This window comes from Salvelinus sp. IW2-2015, unplaced genomic scaffold, assembly GCF_002910315.2.
Source record: "Salvelinus sp. IW2-2015 unplaced genomic scaffold, ASM291031v2 Un_scaffold3906, whole genome shotgun sequence".
Taxonomy (NCBI): Eukaryota; Metazoa; Chordata; class Actinopteri; order Salmoniformes; family Salmonidae; genus Salvelinus; species Salvelinus sp. IW2-2015.
Window position 1 is genome coordinate 2,261 of NW_019945180.1, and position 19,759 is coordinate 22,019.

General features: G+C 43.7%; 1 long non-coding RNA gene across 2 annotated transcripts; it reads right to left on the minus strand.

Moving 5' to 3' along the window:
• Positions 1–8,302: 8,302 nt before the first annotated feature.
• Positions 8,303–10,916, minus strand: LOC112076651 (uncharacterized). Of its 2 annotated transcripts, none has more exons than XR_002895230.2 (3): positions 10,655–10,916; positions 10,456–10,555; positions 8,303–8,697 (listed from the first exon to the last, which is right to left on the minus strand). It is a non-coding gene; the product is annotated as an uncharacterized lncRNA (long non-coding RNA). The 2 variants fall into 2 exon arrangements; XR_002895231.2 differs by lacking the exon at positions 8,303–8,697 and adding an exon at positions 9,802–9,886.
• Between the last annotated feature and the right edge of the window lie 8,843 nt (positions 10,917–19,759).

Below are 19,759 nucleotides of genomic sequence, written 5' to 3' on the forward strand. Positions count from 1 at the left end.
TCTGCAGTTTTACAGAAAATACTGAGTGGTTCAACTTTTACACTGTACTGTGTTTCTTAGCAGAAAAATGCTTACAGATTATTTACTGGTATGATCTGACAGATTATTCAGTCAGAATATATGTGCTAGGGATTCATTGGTACCTGCTAGAATATGCAACAGTAACTGTAGCCTACCTGTAACTATAATACATGATCCTATTACACTATTTCCCGAACCTCTCCTTGAGCAGTGTTGGGGAGTAGTGGACTACATGTAGTTCAGATAGTCATTTAACTACATGTTGTAGTAGCTTGGTGGTAGTTGTACTAAATCTAGGTAGTGTTTTCAGTAGTTCATCTCTTTTTTTTTTTTTAAAGAAAACATGGACAATCATTTAATTTCTGTTTCGGCATAAGAGCTACCTAATTCTCAATAGAAACATTGTTTTTGTGTTTAATATGGTAAATAACACATTCTGTTAACATATGACCCCAAAGTTATTAATTTCTTGCAATTTGTAGTTGATGATATTTCAGATTTACACATTTTTCACAAACTAGTTTGGATGTATTGAACTACTTTTTTAAGTAACTTTAGTTAATTCAAATATATTTCTCTTAAGGATGGCTTTAACATAGCTTAACATCTTCCATTSTGAAATAATTGGTAGCTTGGTAAACTCCGTTTTCAGAGTAGCTTCCCCAACACTTATATCTATTGCAGTACCAGCTCCTGATTCAGCTAGTCAACCAATCATCAAGCTCTAGATTAGTTGAAACAGGTGTGCTAGGCAAGTACTGTACTGGAGTAGATCAAACAAGTGGAGGGGTTTATCATGATTACTGTAACTACTGCTTTAATCATCATTTTACTTGACACTGCTGTGACCACCTCTACTGTCTTTATGAGACTATGATCTATGAATGTCTCATCTCATATTACTACCGCTGTCTTTATGAGACTATGATCTATGAATGTCTCAGGTACTACCACTGTTCTTAATGAGACTATGATCTATGAATGTCTCATGTACTACCACTGTCTTTATGGGACTATGATCTATGAATGTCTCAGGTCCTACCACTGTCTTTATGAGACTATGATCTATGAATGTCTCATGGTATACCACTGTCTTTATGAGACTATGATCTATGAATGTCTCAGGTACTACCACTGTCTTTATGGGACTTGATCTATGAATGTCTCATGGTAATACCACTGTCTTTATGGGACTATGATCTATGAATGTCTCAGGTACTACACTGTCTTTATGGACTATGATCTATGAATGTCTCATGGTACTACCACTGTCTTTATGGACTATGATCTATGAATGTCTCAGGTACTACCACTGTCTTTATGGGACTATGATCTATGAATGTCTCAGGTAATACCACTGTCTTTATGGGACTATGATCTATGAATGTCTCATGGTAATACCACTGTCTTTATGGACTATGATCTATGATGTCTCATGTTACTACACTGTCTTTATGGGACTATGATCTATGCATGTCTCATGTTACTACCAGTTAGTACATGTATTACCACTTTAGTTGCTGAGTTGAGCTGTTTACTCAACAAACTGACAAACCATGCCTCCACATTTACATCACCGGTTTCATGTCCTGGCCTCCAAGCCATTTACCATACATCCCTCTCCAAGTCGCCAGAACAGTCTAACCTCCAAGAGGGTAAGTACAAAGTTGACGAGAACAACTTTCTAAGGGCTGTTATCGGAAGGCTAATTTTACTGTTCAGAGATTTGGGGAGGGTGTGTGGTGGGGGTCTCCCTCCCTCGCTCCCTCCTTCAGTAAATAGATCCCCATTCCTCCCCCTTCATGAGTCAGAGCTAGTTTGGATGCTGCTAAATCTCGCCTGGAAACCCTATCCCTTACATTGTCCCAGGGACAAGAGTGCCTCGCATATGACATTCGGCGGAAGAGGATGTAACAGGGAGGGTCGGAGGGTAACTTCCAGTGTGGGGTTACATGCCCTGTTGGAATTAAAGATACAAGCTAGATTACAACTGTGTGTGTGTGTGTGTGTGTGTGTGTGTGTGTGTGTGTGTGTGTGTGTGTGTGTGTGTGTGTGTGTGTGTGTGTGTGTGTGTGTGTGTGTGTGTGTGTGTGTGTGTGTGTGTGTGTGTGTGTGTGTGTGTGTGTGTGTGTGTGTGTGTGTGTGGTGTGTGTGTGTGTTTGGGCAAGCTTGGTGCGCGTGTGTTCTCTCGGCATGTCAATGTGTTCAATGTGTGTGCATTTGTGAACGTGTGTATGCATAAGCGCCGGTGCGTGTGTGTTTCTGGCATTGAACATGTGCCAAGGTGTGAGGGTGAGACGCCGCGGGGAAGCTAAAATAAAAAAAGGGATTACATGCAGGGGTGTCATGGCAGGATCTGTGCAGCATCTATTTGAGTTTGGACTTTCTGTCCCAGGAAGGTTGACTAGATTGGATGCAGGCAGGGTAGCGAGTCGTGTCGCGACACCTGTCCAACATAATCAGTCAGAGTGAGTACAGTTAGAACTTCTGGAATAAATCAAATACTGAAAATACTAACATGACCACGTGATCTTTCACCTCTGACCCCGTCGACCTTTGTGATCAAAGAGCATAGGCAGTCTGTCTATGCTTATAGACAACACATAACATGGCGGCGGTCAACCATCGGTCAGGGCTGAGGTGAGAATTTAAACATTGCATTCGAAGGCTCTGCAGCATGTGAGGGAAGCTATGTTGTTGATTTCTATGGTAATTTTTTACAGAAGAAGTGAGAGAGCTAATAGACCTGAGACTGGAAAACAGCAAAGGAGTCAAAAGGGCTTGAACTTGGCAGCCCCCTGGGTTTTGATAATATCTTTGCCGGCACAACATTCTGGGAATCAGGGATTTCTGTAAACACCGCTCTGTTGACCTCTTGGCCGGCACACCAAAATGAATAAACACATGGTTTCAGCAGTAATGKTTTTTTTCTAATGTCAGAGACGGACTAGCCATATGGCAATTCTGGCAAATGCCAGAAGGGCTGGTCCATCGTTAGCCCAGTTGGACTGGCTAAACWGGGGGGGGGTTTGCACATAATCATCACATATTATTATTATTATTATTTGGCTAATCATTTACATTGTAATAATGGCGGCTTGAGGGAAAAAAATAGGCCAGTGTGTTTGAAAACCCAGGGCTGATTTCTGGGCTCAATCCGTCCCTTGTAGCAGTCCGATATTGCAAAGTGAATTCAGCCTTTTTCAGCGCCCAGCCAAGCAAGCCAACCATTTACATGTTAGTCATTTAGCAGACCCTCTTATCCAGAGCGACTTAGAGGAGCAATTAGGGTTAAGTGCCTTGCTCAAGGACAGATTTTCCAACTAGTCGAATCAGGGATTCGAACGAGCAACCTGTTGGTTATTGGCCCAACGCTCTTAACCGCAAGGCTACCTGCAGCATTTACAACTTTTCCTTTTTATTCCAAATGTTATCCCAGCCGGGACTTTTTTCCCATCAATTTCCCTCAAATCCTCCTTTACTTACACATACTACTTGGAATATTCCCTCCATTTTTCCATAATAATGAATTGTAATGAAACACCAAATTGCACTCCATTCTTCCTCAAACATTTTTTTATCCATTCCCAAGGCTACATATCCATAATAAATCATCCATAATAACTAACCATAAAGAAACCCAGAGTGTGAGTTCAATGGTTAGCTGGTCTCCCCAGTGTTTGGTTGAAAAGAGTTTCAATTTGTATTTTCTAAGAACTCCCCCACCTCTCCTCCAGTCTCTGCCTGGAGCCGAGGCAGCGGAGGGGTTGATACTCAATCTGATCTCCCTGTGTGGGGTAGATTCCCTCCAGGGACAGGCCTCTGTGGCTCCTTCGTCTCTCTAAGTGTGTGTTTAGAACCAGAAGCAGGCTTCATCCATTGGGGAGCCAGACGGCAGCACAGAGGGAAACGTTTCACACTCTGTGACCACATCGAAAAACATTTACGAGTGAATGGTAGCACTGATGAGCGTGTACTCGGAGGGGAGGTGTGTGTGTCTGTGTGTGTGTGGGTGTGCGTTCCTGAATGCGTGCGTATGCGTGTACATGGATGTGTGTATCTGACTGGCACTGCTGATAGTGATTTGTTTGTGCAAAGGAGGTAGATGCGGTAGGTACAGTAGATCCTCTGTAACATTGCCTAGCCACACGGTGGTTTGTGTAACTGTCAGTCAACTTCATCAGCTGGGGCTCCGGGGAGGGTACCGTTGGCATGGAAACACACTTTTCATTAAGACATCCTATTGGCTCTTTTTGACTCCTGGAATTCTTTAATTAAGTGATAATGCCAGAGAAGCCGTGGTTTGGAGGATATATTGGCATGTAGGTTGTTATTGACCGGCAAACCATGCTTATATATCCTCAAACCATGCTTTGAGGCCATTATCACTTTATATTTAAATGAATTTATTCATACCATCTTATCCTTTCACAAGGATTTAGTCCCCAAGGTTGCTACCCAAGCCAACTGGATGTCCGTTCTATTGGCATCGTGCCAGCCAGCCGACTGGTCGTTCGTTTAATTGGCAGCCATGTTCCTATGCCAAACAACAATGGTCGCTATGCATGCTCTTTCTCCATTCTAGCTAGCGAACTACACAGCTAACAATCACTTCAAACTGAAGCTGGAAAGACCGAAACAGGCTGCATTTAATTTAGTTTGCTGTTCATTCTCTATGATATGGCTCCCAAACTTTCTACACTCAGGGCCCCCTTCCAGGATTGGGGAACATTCCACATCCCCCCTGCGTGCGCACTCCACTTCTATTCTATGAGCACAAGCTTTGTTCATGACAAACTGTTTACACCGCTCTTTTTGGCGGAGAGAAAACGTTTAAAGCTTATTTCCTGCGATTCTACGTATTTTGTCATGGGGTCAGAGACCATTTAGTAGTTTTAAAGCACATTTTCTTGCAATTCTATTCATTTTGCCATGTCTAATGTTTATCATGTGATATTTGAGTGACTAAAACATTATAACAAAATCTATGGGCTAAAAAACCTAGCTAAAAAAACATTAGCCGACATGGGCTAGTTGATCTGGACATCTTTGATGAGTTATAAATAGCTCTCTAAGGTCTTGCAATGACTTTAGAACAGCTTCTATCTCAAGGCCATCAGACTGTTTAAACAGCCATCACTAGCTTGGCTACCAACCGGTTACTCAACCCTGCACCTTAGAGGCTGCTGCCCCTATATACATAGACATGGGATCACTGGTCACTTTATATAATGTTACTACTCCACCCTACACCTTAGAGGCTGCTGCCCTATATACATAGACATGGAATCACTGGTCACTTTAATAATGGAACACTAGTCATTGTAATAATGTGTACCTGCTTTACTCATCTCATATGTATATACTATATTCTGTTCTGCTGTATTTTAGTCAAATGCCACTCCGACATTGCTCGTCCTAATACTTGATATATTTCTTAATTCCATTCTTTTACTTTTCAGATGCCTGTGTTATTGTTGTGAATTGTTAGATACTACTGCACTGTAGAAGCTAGGAACACAAGCATTCCGAATAATCATCTGTTAAATATATGTGCCAATACAATCTGATTTGATACATATGGTGGCTTGAGCACTACTGAGACAGCTAGGATTACAGTCACCTCACTGTCACCTTATGAGCAATCAATTTACATTTTTACATCATTTCAAATTCATCATAACAACTTTACCTGGCGAAGCCACCAGCATCCCGAGCATCGGGGAGCGCGAGGAGTGGCGCTTGGAGCAAGAACCACAAAATAACAAATGACAGCCTACAACCCTGAACGTAGGGTGAACTACCTTCAGGACGGACGCACTAGGAGCTAGCTTCAACCAGAGATCGCAGATCAGTTTGGACTGAAGCTCAGAATTTGTAGTTTGGACCGACAGCTCAGACATTTGTAGTTTGGACCGACAGCTCAGACATTTGTAGTTTGGACCGACAGCTCAGACATTTGTAGTTTGGACCGACAGCTCAGACATTTGTAGTTTGGACCGACAGCTCAGACATTTGTGGTTTGGACCTACAGCTCAGACAGGCATTTGGACGTCAGTGGCTGGAACACGGTTTTAACCAATCAGCATCCAGGATTAGACCCTCTTGCTGTATAATTTCAGGTTTTATGCAGAATCTAGTGTGTGTTTGTATGAAGAATGCTCTCTGACTGTCAAATAAGTATATAATTTCGGCTTTGAAAGAATGAATTTGACTTATTCTAAGTCATTCATCCAAAGTGGTGAGCAACATATCAACATATCATTTGTGATGAAAACGGGATTGGATAACATTGGCACATACTGTTCTCAAGGTATGTTTAAGCAATAAGGCATGAGGGTGTGTGGAATATGGTGTAAGGTCGTCTGAAGAAGAGGGAGTGGACCAAAGCGCAGCGTGGTAAGTGTTCATGATTTATTTAAAAAAAAACACTTGAACAAAATAACAAAGAGCAAAACGACAACGAACAGTTCTGTCAGGTGCAGAACAAAAACAACTACCCACAAAAAGCATGTGGGAAAAGCTACCTATGTAAGTATGGTTCTCAATCAGAGACAACGATAGACAGCTGCCTCTGATTGAGACCACACCGGCCAAACACAAAGAAATACAAAACCTAGAAAATGAACATAGAATGCCCACCCAAATCACACCCTGACCAAACCAAAATAGAGACATAAAAGCTCTCTACGGTCAGGGCGTGACATATGGTCAATATACTATGGCTAAGGGCTGTTCCCTGCACGACGCAACGCGAGTGCCTGGATACAGCCCTTAGCCGTGGTATATTGGCCATATACCACAAACCCCCAAGGTGCCTTATTGCTATTAGAAACTGGTTACAACATAATTAGAACAGTAAAATACATGTTTTGTCATACCTGTGGTATACGGTCTGATATACCACGGCTGTCAGCCAATCAGCATTCAGGGCTCGAACCACCCAGTTTATAATTCCTTTTAGCAACTGTGTGTGTGGGTGTGTGTGTGTGTGGGTGTGTGTGTGTGTGTGTGTGTGTGTGTGTGTGTGTGTGTGTGTTGTGTGGTTGTGTGTGTTGTGTGTGTGTGTGTGTGTGTGTGTGTGTGTGTGTGTGTGTGTTGTGTGTGTGTGTGTGTGTGTGTGTGCACAAGTGTGTGTGCAGGTGTGTGTGTGATGCTTTTAGAAAGAACTGACATCTGCTGTCCTGTTTGTTGGTGTACAGTGATATCCTTCAACATTCCCCATAATGAATTTCCATTTCATCATCAGCTATTTTGACACACGTACAGTACGTAGCCCACAGTACAGGTGGTGGCTGTTAAAAGTGGGACGAAATAGCTGGCATTSAGAGAATGTCCTTGGCGTTTCCTCTAAGAGTAAGGGCAGCCTTGTTGCATCTCCGAACTGAAGTCACCGATTGCACTGCAACCTCCAGCATSAAAGAAGTTCATCACATTTGACAGAGAAAACGTACTGTCAACAAACAGCGAGGTAAATTATGAGAGTACAACAACAAAAGGTTTGTTAACTCTGAGCTTTGTGCTTTCAAGACTTCTATTCAACTAGCTACCGAGTACACAAGCATAATTGAATGAAAGCAGCTTCRGTTTTAAAAGGAGCTATAGAATGAGGAGCTATAGAATCCTTTCAATGGATCATCTTGGTGAATGTTTTCTTCTCTGTTCTTTGTTTTTAGTTCCAACACGCTCTTATCTAGTCAAATAGAGTCAAKTTCTGCATCCCAATTGGCACCCATTCCCTATGTAGTGCACTACTTTTGACCAGGACTCATAGCGTATAGAGTGGCATTTGGGATACAGAAGAGGTCTCTGGTCTGACATCAGCAAACTTCCTCGTTCTACGTTCTATTGTTACTTCGTCCATGTCTGTGGTGGAAAAGACTGAGATGTGTCTTCGTCACTGAGTAATGAACTATCTTTGGGCTACAAGTGATTGTCCAGAGGGGTTGTTATTATAATACTTTACTTCAAGGCAAGAATCTGACGGATGTTATTTCTGTTCACCCATTCAACCATCCATAACCTACGTAGATGTGACGTGGGAGAATGAGGTGAGCATCCCTTGTGCTTCCTGCTGGGGCAATACCATGCACACACGGTATGCACCACACACAGACGCAATGCAATCCCTCTCACACACACACACGCTAATGCATGCACACACACGCACACAAGCTTCCACACGTACAATCTCTTTCACACACACACACACACACACACACACACACACACACACACACACACACACACACACACACAAACACACACACACACACCACACACACACACACACACACACACACACACACACACACACACACACACACACACACACACACACACACACACACACACACACACATCTCCCAGTCTGTTCCCCCATTCATATACACAGTTTAAGAATAGAAAGAAGTGATGAGCTGTGTCTAGGAGAAACCACTTTCCTCTTGTCTCCCTGTTCCATCGACTCTCTACACCATTCATGTTTATCTATCTGGCAACAGAGCAGTTAGCCTTCATTTCACTTTTTAATCACCATGCACTCATTACCAAATGCAAATGAGAGGAAGACATTATTCTCATCATCTGGTACCGTAACCACTGGACTGTGTGCTTGTAGGGAGATGGGTTTGGATTGAATTGGATTGGTGTCTCTTTGGCTTCCCATTGGTTAATCTGTGAGAGAGAATGAAGATACATTTTGAGTCTTCTTTGAGAAGATTGTACAAGAACTGTACAAGTGAAGAAGCATTTCCTTTATTTCCAATGGAAAAATAGACTTTTAAACACACAGAAAATGCATTTGATCTCTTGCTAAACATAGTGCAGTATAACATAACACTGATAATAGAAGTGATTAGGCATTCCTATTATGAGGTAATCAGCCAAGTGTCTGAATCGTATGTAACAGTACCAGTATGTACAGGCGACACTTACCCCCATTTACCCCCATTTCCCTCCCTCCATTCTATGAAGTGAAGCCACCTGATTCCATACAACAGCAGGAGGATATAGAGCCCCGCTGGGAATCTGTCATTACTTGCAGCTCTATCCCCTTCCCACAGACACACTATGGTGGCTGTGTTGCTGCCACACCACCACGACCCCATGCTGTCAAAGTCACTCACTTTTGAATGTCATTTGTGTCCTCCACTCTGCAGTCTTGCTCCATTACCTGTGCAGCCAGAGTAGACAGAGTCCAGGGAGCTGCTCCATTACCTGTGCAGCCAGAGTAGACAGAGTCCAGGGAGCTGCTCCATTTCCTGTGCAGCAGAGTAACAGAGTCCAGGGAGCTGCTCCATTCTGTGCAGCCAGAGTAGACAGAGTCCAGAGAGCTGCTCCATTTCCTGTGCAGCCAGAGTAGACAGAGTCCAGGGAGCTGCTCCATTTCCTGTACAGCCAGAGTAGACAGAGTCCAGGGAGCTGCTCCATTTCCGTGCAGCCAGAGTAGACAGAGTCCAGGGAGCTGCTCCATTTCCTGTACAGCCAGAGAGACAGTCCAGAGGCTCTCCATTTCCTGTGCAGCCAGAGTAGACAGAGCCAGGAGCTGCTCCATTTCCTGTACAGCCAGAGTAGACAGAGTCCAGGGAGCTGCTCCATTTCCTGTACAGCCAGATAGACAGAGTCCAGAGAGCTGCTCCATTTCCTGTGCAGCCAGAGTAGACAGAGTCCAGGAGAGCTGCTCCATTTCCTGTACAGCCAGAGTAGACAGAGTCCAGGGAGCTGCTCCATGTATTATTGTCTTCGTTTCCAGCCTCTTGGATGTTTGGATCCACCTGTAGGTGGGTCAGCCATCTTCCCCCGGACCACCCACTGCGGCTGTTCAGTTCCAACCACTCTGTCAGTGGCCTTTGACCTCCCTCTGCTGCGGGAGGAAAGGCACACACAAGCAGGCAGGCAGGCAGGCAGGCATTTACACACACACACACACCAGCCACTCTGTGTCATTGACTTTACTGTACTGTGGGTTCATGCACACGCGCACACAAGGACACACTACTATGATAGACCCACACACACACACACACCCCATGTGCCATGTCTACTTGCTCCTCTAGCTCTGTACATGATAAGGAATGAAAAGCCCATAGAAGTATTGATGTTTCTATTTTCCCTGTGCCTACTCTGTGCATCCGTAGCTCCTCTTTGGGGACTGGCATGTAAAGCATGAGGAGATSTGTCGGGATGTCTCCTAAAAGAGAGTGAGAGGCTGCATCTGAAGTGACCCCCTATTCCCTGCACAGTGCACTCCCTTTGACCAGAGACACAAGTAGTGCACTGCACAGGGAAGAAGAGGGTGTATTTTCAGACCTGGTCTGAGACAGAATGAGGACAGGGACTTGAAGCTGAACTGCCTGGCTCTCTGACAGATGTTATTGTTGTTGCAGTGAAATGCCCTCATTCCCGGCGACGGCGCTACGGCGAAGTAATTACCGGAGTGTCAGATCCGCTCCAAAGCAGCGCCAGCACCAGCGCCACTGCTGTGACATTTTCCCTCCCGGGCAAGAACAATACCGAAAGGCATATCCCTTGGCTGGCATAACAGAGAGAAGAAGAGAGAGAATGCATCAAATTAAACATGACTTATCACTGGGGCTCATTAGGAAAAAAGCGTTGTGAAGAAATGACCTACCTGTTGCATCGTTTAATTGGCTCAACCTGTCTCCTCACAGTTTTGTTTTCCCATCATTTCACGCTGACGCCCCGCGGGCCAATCGAGTGATAGCGGGACGTTACGTAACACGTCAAGAAGCAGACTGTGAGGAATAATGAAGAAAAACAACAGGGAATGACAACGACCCAACAGGCTCTTTTCTTCCTCTTACTCTGATTGTGTAGAAATGTAGACAGTGATGTAGACAGGGATGTAGACAGGGATGTAGACAGGGATGTAGACAGGGATGTAGACACATGTAGACAGGAGTAGGACAGGACCGTACAGAGCAAGGGATGTCAGACCATGTAGACAGGGATGTAGGACAGGATGTAGAACAGGGATGTAGACATGAGTACAGGATGTAGACAGGGATGTAGACAGGGACTGTAGACATGTAGACAGGGAATGTAGACAGGGATGATAGACAGGATGTAGCATGTAAGACAGGGACGTAGCAACAGGCGATGTAGACAGGGCATGGACATGTAGACAGGATTAGACAGAGGATGATCAGAACAGCGTAGTACAACTGTAGACAAGGATCTTAGGACAGGGAGTGTGACGATGTAGACAAGGATGTAGACAGGGATGTAGAGACAAGGAATGTATAGTGACAGGATAGCGATAGTAACAGGATTACAGAGATCAGGTTGATCGGCGATGAGCATGAGACAGGATGTAGAAACAGGGATCTAGACCAGGATCAGACCAGTAGTCGCGCACGTACTCAAATGTAAACTTGTAGCCATTATCTACAACTGATTACTCATAATGTTAAAATCACCTGAATAAAAGAAAGAGGACTGATTTGCCGTCCAGCTTTAAATTTATTCTGAGCTCACATTAATGTGCTGGGAGCCCGCTCGCTTGATCGCAGACACAAGAGAGAGAACATTGAGGTAAGAGAATCATCTTTACGATAGCAGTTGTTTTTCCTCTCTTGTGGTCCCGTTTGACGTCATCCATTACATGAAGCCAATGCATCAAATCCATTTTCTCTACAAATGTTCTTTGTTTTTTGTGACACAGATTAGGATAATTTGACGTTGTTGGTGTTGTTGTGTGCTGTGTGTGTTGTGTTGTGTGTGTGTGTGTGTGTGTGTTGTGTGTGTGTGTGCGTGTGTGATGTGTGTGTGTGTCTTTAGTATGTGTAGCATGTGGTGGTAGTGGAGTTCAGAATGACAACTTGACTTGTATATATGCTGTTGTGGTGTGTTCGGAGAGTTGAGTGAAGTGGTATGCAGAAGTGAGACATCTGACGAGAGTGGGAAGAGTAAAAGACGTGTGTGGTAAGTTGTGTGATAGTGAGAGGTGTGAAAGCGTGATTGAGTGAGTCAGAGTAGAAGTAGTGTTCGTAAACGAAGCGTGTAGCTGATAGTATGCAGTCTGTGTGTGTGTAATGATTGTGCTGGAAAAGTCGTAGTGTGAGAGCTGAACTGAGTGTAAGTAACACATAATTACGTATCTGGATTGTTTGTTGACCTCAATCTACGAAGTCAGTAAACAACTCAGTCCTAACATATGTGAGGCTCAATGCGTTGAATCATAAAACTGTGGGATGTGGTCATTCACATATATGTGTACATATACTATAATGGATGACAGAATACAGCATCTAGAACTGTAGGTAGTCAATGCCACTCGAACTGTTGTATAGTGCAGTGCACTACTATATGACGTGTTGTATATTCAAATACACACTATGAACTTGGTTTATGAGTCCCAATGTGGCAACTACTTAGTGAACGGTGTAGGTCAGGGAATGGGACACGACCGTTATAACTGGTGTTTGTCAAACGCACCACACTACTGCACGCACACAACTGTTAAACCACCACACAGTTCCCTGCCTATGGAGCCTTTCAGCTCAAAATGAGTTTGTAGTGTGGTGGTTTCGAGTAATAGTGTGTGATCTGTGTGTAGTGCGATGTGCGTGTGTAGTGTACGTTGTGTGTGTGTGGTTGTGTTATGAGTTTTTTCAGTGAGTGTTAGTTTGTGTTCTACTCTGTATGAAGCTTTGTGCTTATGATTAGAATACAACTACAAACGATGATTCAAATTGAAGCACTACCTTATGAACGTGGGTATGAGTTCAGGAATCACTTCTTCTGAACTTGTATATTCAAAGTGGACTGAACCTCATTCCATCACTTTAAGTGTACCGTAATGATACTACAGAGTCTGACAATGGTTTGTGAGAGGTACAATCTGCCAAATTGAGAATGCCACGAATGTAGTAATGTTCACATGTGAGAGGTGTGTGGTGTCGGTTGCCGTGCCTCAGTGTGTAGAGTGTGTCAAGATGTTGGTGTCATTACGTGAAGATGTATTGAAAGTGCATGAACAGATCAGTGTGATCCTGATCCCAGAACCATTGATAGTTACTGTTTGGTGCAGGTGGTGTGTGTCGTGTAGAGTGAATGTCGCGCTCGTGTCCGAGCATGATATGTGTGTGAGCTTGAGTGTCCCCCAATGTGATGTAAATCATTGCTCGTGTGCAGTTCCGTCTTCGTAGCGTATGAGCCAGTTGTACGATGGTGTCGAGTAGTGCGTGCTGTCCGTGTGTGTGAGATCAGTCCGATGTGTGTAGTGTTATTCCTAGTGTGCCAATGGTGTCTGATTGTTTACATGCATGCGCATCTCGTCGCAATGTGTGTGATTCTGGTCATGCTCGAGCCATTATTGCCAGAATGTGACTGAAGTGCCTGCAATGTAATGGATTGACAAGATTCCACGACGAGGACAGTGCTAGTAGAGTACCCGTTCAGAACAACCTGAACCCCATAACAAGGCCGCAGTCATACCTAGCCAACAGGCCTCGTCTGAAGCCAGTACAGGTACACCCTTGATACGGACAACACACCCCAAAACCCAACGAGAAGCGCTTCCGTAAGTGCTCCATCACCGAAAAGCGCTGTACTCGTACACTAATCCAAACCAGTACCTTCACTGCACAGACTTCTCTTATCAATGCACACTGCTATCGCCAGCACAGTCCGAACAGACAATGGCCAAAAGTTATTCGAAGAACTAACACAAATATGAGTCTTTCACCAGATCTGCTGCCTCAAGATGTCGTAACTATTTTTTCAGACCTTTTACTATGAATAACTGACAAGTATAATTACAAAGCATTTCAATCCGGACAAACTTTAATGAGCAATTACATGACTATTGATGCAAAAGAGTCACAATATATAGCAACGCCTATGACACCATCTTCATTTCTACCAGACCTCCTCGCAACCAACACCATCCGCATGCTTAAACACGTAAACATTCTTGGGCCAAACAATCAACTGGGACTTAGATGGAGGCCAGTTCATATCATTATCAATGCGTTCCGGAGTTTCGTACACTAATTTGCTTTTTATTGTCACCCGCCACTCATTGAATTAGCCACAGTAGTTCCTCAACTAGGCATAACCGACAAGTCTGGGCCTACCATGACGACAGAAATACTCGAATGTGCTTTATTCCCCGAGCCACAGCTTGTTTATCAGCTTTTGCCTGGCTCACTCACAATTTATGCCAAGTGAATGCCTACCATCATGCTGGCAAGAAGCATTATATCAGTCACCAAATTGGTACCTGCGCGATCTGAAGTGACGACGAAGTGCTCTCGGCAGCGCAGTAGTGGTAAATTAAAATAACAGAGTTTCCTTCGTCTTCAACCAGAATTACACAACTTCTCCCAAACCATCCTACCAGATGTCATTACCATAGTTCAGTTTGGCGCTGTGTTATTAGGCAAAATTGTGAGTGACCACTCCCTTGGCTGACACAGGACTGATGGTAGCCTCACCTTGTCTTCTCCGCGACAAGCTTTTTCCGGATGCCCAAACAATCGGAAAGGATCCATCAGAGAAAATGACTTTACCCCAGTCCTCAGCAATCCAATCCCTGTACCTTTTGCAGAATTTCAGTCTGTCCTGATGTTTTTCCTGGAGAGAAGTGACTTCTTTGCTGCCCTTCTTGACACCAGGCCATCCTCCAAAAGTCTTCGCCTCACTGTGCGTGCAGATGCACTCACGCCCGATCCGCAGCTGAATCAAATTTAGGAGATGGTCTGCGCTTGCTGGACTTTCTTGAGCGCCCTGAAGCCGTCTTCGCAAACAATTGAACCGCTCTCCTTGAAGTTCTTGATGATCCGATAAATGGTTGATTTAGGTGCAATCTTACTGGCAGCAATATCCTTGCCTGTGAAGCCCTTTTTGTGCAAAGCAATGATGACGGCACGTGTTTCCTTGCAGAACCGATGTTGACAGAGGAAGAACAATGATTCCAAGCACCACCCTCCTTTTGAAGCTTCCAGTCTGTTATTCAAACCAATCAGCATGACAGAGTGATCTCCAGCCTTGTCCTCGTCAACACTCACACCTGTGTTAACGAGAGAATCACTGACATGATGTCAGCTGGTCCTTTTGTGGCAGGCTGAAATGCAGTGGAAATGTTTTTGGGGGATTCAGTTCATTTGCATGGCAAAGAGGACTTTGCAATTAATTGCAATTCATCTGATCACTCTTCATAACCTCAGATATGCAAATTGCCATCTTACAACTGAGGCAGCAGACTTTGTGAAAATTAATATTGTTGTCATTCTCAAACTTTTGTCCACGACTGTACATCTCACAAACAAAACACCAACTGTCAGAATCTGTAGTATCCCATTAACGGTAAACTTAAAGTGATGGGAACCTGAGAGCTTCAGTCCACATTCTGAACTCATAACACCCCAAGTTCAAAGAAATATGTCACATTCTGACTCATACACACCAAGTTCAGAAGTAGTGTCACATTCTAACTCATACACAACACGTTCATAAGTAGTGTCACATTCGAACTCATACACAACACGTTCATAAGTAGTGTCAACATTCTGAACTCATACACAACACGTTCATAAGTAGTGTCACATTCTGAACTCATACCAACACGTTCATAAGTAGTGTCACATTCTGAACTCATACCAACACGTTCATAAGTAGTGTCACATTCTTAACTCATACACAACACTGTCATAAGTAGTGCTCACATTCTGAACTCATACACAACACGTTCATAAGTAGTTCACATTCTGAACTCATTACACAACACGTTCATAAGTAGTGCCACTTCTGAACTCATACACAACACGTTCATAAGTAGTGATACATTCTGAACTCATACACAACACGTTCATAAGAGTGTCCACATTCTGAACTCATACACAACACGTTCATAAGTAGTTCACATTCTGAACCATACACAACACGTTCATAAGTAGTGATCACATTCTGAACTCATACACAACACGTTCATAAGTAGTGTCACATTCTGAACTCATACACAAACACGTTCATAGAGTGTCACATTCTGAACTCATACACAACACGTTCATAAGTAGTGTCACATTCTGAACTCATACACAAAACGTTCATAAGTAGTGTCACATTCTGAACTCATACACAACACGTTCATAAGTAGTGTCACATTCTGAACTCATACACAACACACGTTCATAAGTAGTGTCACATTCTGAACTCATACACAACCGTTCATTAAGTAGTGTCACATTCTGAACTCATACACAACACGTTCATAAGTAGTGCACATCTGAACTCATACCAAACGTTCATAGTAGTGTCACATTCTGAACTCATACACAACGTTCATAAGTAGTGAATTCTAACTCATACACACACGTTCATATAGTAGTGTCACATTCTGAACTCATACACAACACGTTCATAAAGTAGTGAATCACATTCTGAACTCATACACAACACGTTCATAAGAGTGATACAAGGTAACAGTGTACCCCTTAAGGTAATGTTCATTTTCTGCATATAAATGCATTATGTATGAATGGTTATGAATGTGTTTTAGGGGTTATAAGTACCCATCTTTAATGAGCCCCTTCATTGGGGAAACACCCATATAAATCAATGAATTTATCATTGTTGTATTTACCCAAGTTGTTTCTTTTGGCTAGTTTAATCCCTCGTAAACCCCCCCCCCAAAAAGACATCTTTTACTTTTTATTGAACCTTTATTTAACTAGGTAATGGCGGCCTAGCGAACAGTCAGGGGCAGAACGCTCTAACACTAGGACCTGCCGCCCCAAATGGATTTTATTTATACGATCCCTGAAACGCTTCTACCAGAGCCCAGAAAAGACAACTCTATTCTGTTTACTTCTTTAAATCCATTTCTCATGATACATTAACAGTTATTGCATACCCAGGTCCATGTAATAGAGCCATATCTGTCCATCAGTTTGTCAAACTGATAACATCAATAGATAGTACTCCCTGAGCAGTCAAACAGCGGTCATCAATCCACATCTAATTGAACATAATATCGTCGCCCCGTGCTTCTGACTTCAATTGTAAACACATTCATGGTTTATACGTCAGATAAGATGTATTTATCCATTGATGCTGCTGCATCTGCATTCAAAATAACATTTGATATTTCACAACTGTTACCGTGTTAGTCACTCGTATCTAAATTAATGTTATTTTCTATAAATGACCAGTAAATATAAAGCCTAAGCGTATCCCTATGGTAAAGGATGGTGAATTACTTGGTGGTATGAAGTGTTGTCCTGTATGATGTTTTGAAGGTGGGAGAGAGCTATTAATATACTATAGTAAGGCAAGTCTTCGCGCGTGGGCAAAAGGAATCGAGTTCCACCTCAGAATACTCATCCTCTCTTTCAGGAGGTGGATTTTGCATCAACAGAAATGCTCTCTGAGTCTGAGCCCCCGTCACACACAAGTGCACGCATGCAGCCTCTCTCTCCTCTCTCTCTCTCTATCTGCTCTCTCCTCTTCTTCTTTCTCTCTCTCTCTCTTTCTCTCACACAAACACACAACTCCTCCCCTCCCCCTTCCTCCACAGACACACTGGTAGTGCGAGTACAGTGTATAGAGAATGAGTCAGGGATAGGGAGACGGCCTTCCCCTGTCATAACACTGGTCTCTGAAGATAAACAGACTGCCGTCTAACACTGAGGAACATATTAGACACCGCTTCATTGCTCTATTTCAATTACACACATTTCATTCAATGCTTAAATGCGAACAAGCAGAGGTATCACTCTCTGTAATCGATGGGTGGGGTGGGGGTGGTGGGGAGCGTGCGTGTTGCGCGTGGCGTGTCGTCGAGCGTGCGTGCGGTGTGTGTGAGTATGCGTGTTGTGTATGTCCGTGGTAATGGCTGTCTATCCAAACACGTGTTATCAGGTGGAATAGGTCGTGTTATTACACTTGGTTGACCTGGCTAGGAATACACTTGACCTCTCCAAACACCTATTATTCAATGTTCCATCTTACAAGGACATTTCGAACAATACCAGTATGTTAATGCATTGCTCAAAATCCAACGTTCCTGTACGTCACGTTACTATTACCTGGCTTTGTTTAAGACGTTACCTTTAATAAACCATAAAAGAAAGTCCTTGACATAGTCAAATCAGGTCCGCTCGCAGTAAGAGATAGTAGAGGAATCTGTCTTCCCCAGATGAGTGTAGGCCGCAGATAAAAGCAGGATTCAGATAGATTTTCTATAATAACATGAACGAATTGAGACAATTGAGGCATGTAAAGTTGGCAAAGAGTCTATATAATATACTGTCAGCCCTTTTAGAGAGGGTAGTAAAGAGACAGGAAGGACGACTGCTCTCCAGATCATTGAGGGGGTCGATGTTTGGTATCTTGGCTGTCTTGTGTCTGTTGCGTCTGTACCCTGTTACTGCAGTATAACCAGGTGGTTATTATAGCTGTAGAACAAACATCCGCTGGGCAAGGAAATAGGGGGAAGGGGAGGAGAGGGTGGAGTAGAGAGGAGGAGGGGAGGAGGAGAGGGAGGGAGGGAGGGAGGGAGGAGGAGGGAGGGGGAGGGGGAGGGAGGGAGGGGAAGAGGGAGAAGGGCGAGGGAGGGGAGGAGAGATAGGGGGGAGGAAGAGGAGTGGGGAGGGGGAGGTCAGGAGAGGAAAACGAGAGAGAACAGAGAGAACAGGGAGGCTACTGTCTCACACAACCCCACAGACAGACGAGCCAGCACGAGTCTGATCCTCTACCAAACCCGCAACAGATCAACTCCATCCTACAGCCAGCAACAGATCTGATATTCCTACAGCCGCAAACAGATCTGATCCTTCCACAGCCACAACAGGATCCTGATCCTATCCACAATGACTCCTGCAGCAACAAATCTGATCATTCTACAGCCAGCAACAATCTGAATCATTCCTACACCAGCAATTGACCCCTACAGCCAGCAAACTATCTGATCCTTCTACAATCCAGAACAGATCTGATCTTTACTACAGCCAGCAACTAATTCTGATCCTTCCGACAGGTTTCCAACAGATCGTGGACTTTACTACAGCAGCAGCAACAAATCTGATCCTTCCTACATTCCAACAATCTGATCCTTCCACAGCCAGCAACAGATCGTGATCCTTGCCTACCACACAGCACAGGATCTGTCTCTAATCTGATCTCACAGCAAACAGATCTCAGGGCTTGTCTCAAAAACAAGTCCGCTTTACATCTGGTACATTTTCTATTAAATGAACAGCATGTGTTTACCGAGCCATTTTTTGCAAACACAACTTCTCTCCTCAAGGGAATATGGAAGAATGGCTGATATTTTCTTGTAAAGCAAGGTGACTGTACTTAACCTTAGAGGTTGACATGTTAACCTGATGTTGTTTCAGTTTTGTTAGCTACGGTTCTAGTGGGAATAAGCTTCCCATAGCTTTTTCACAGCTACTCTTGTTTCAATTGCATCTCTCTTTGATAGCGTCTGGTGTCAGAATAATATTGAATATGCCTCGTTGGCGGGGTAATGGACAGATAACAAATTGAACACTCTAGACAATCATAATATCTGTCTTGCAAGCTCCTGCGGCAAACATACACTGTGTTGGTTTAATAGTCAATGCTCGATTTGGGTGTTGTTTTCTATTGGTCTGAGGTTCTCTGCGGTACTGACACACACTTCACACAGGAAGGAACGATAGAGAGAAGAGGAGAAGAAGAAGATAGAGAAGACATGTTAGAGAGGAAGTGAAGAGAATCTCTCTCGTTT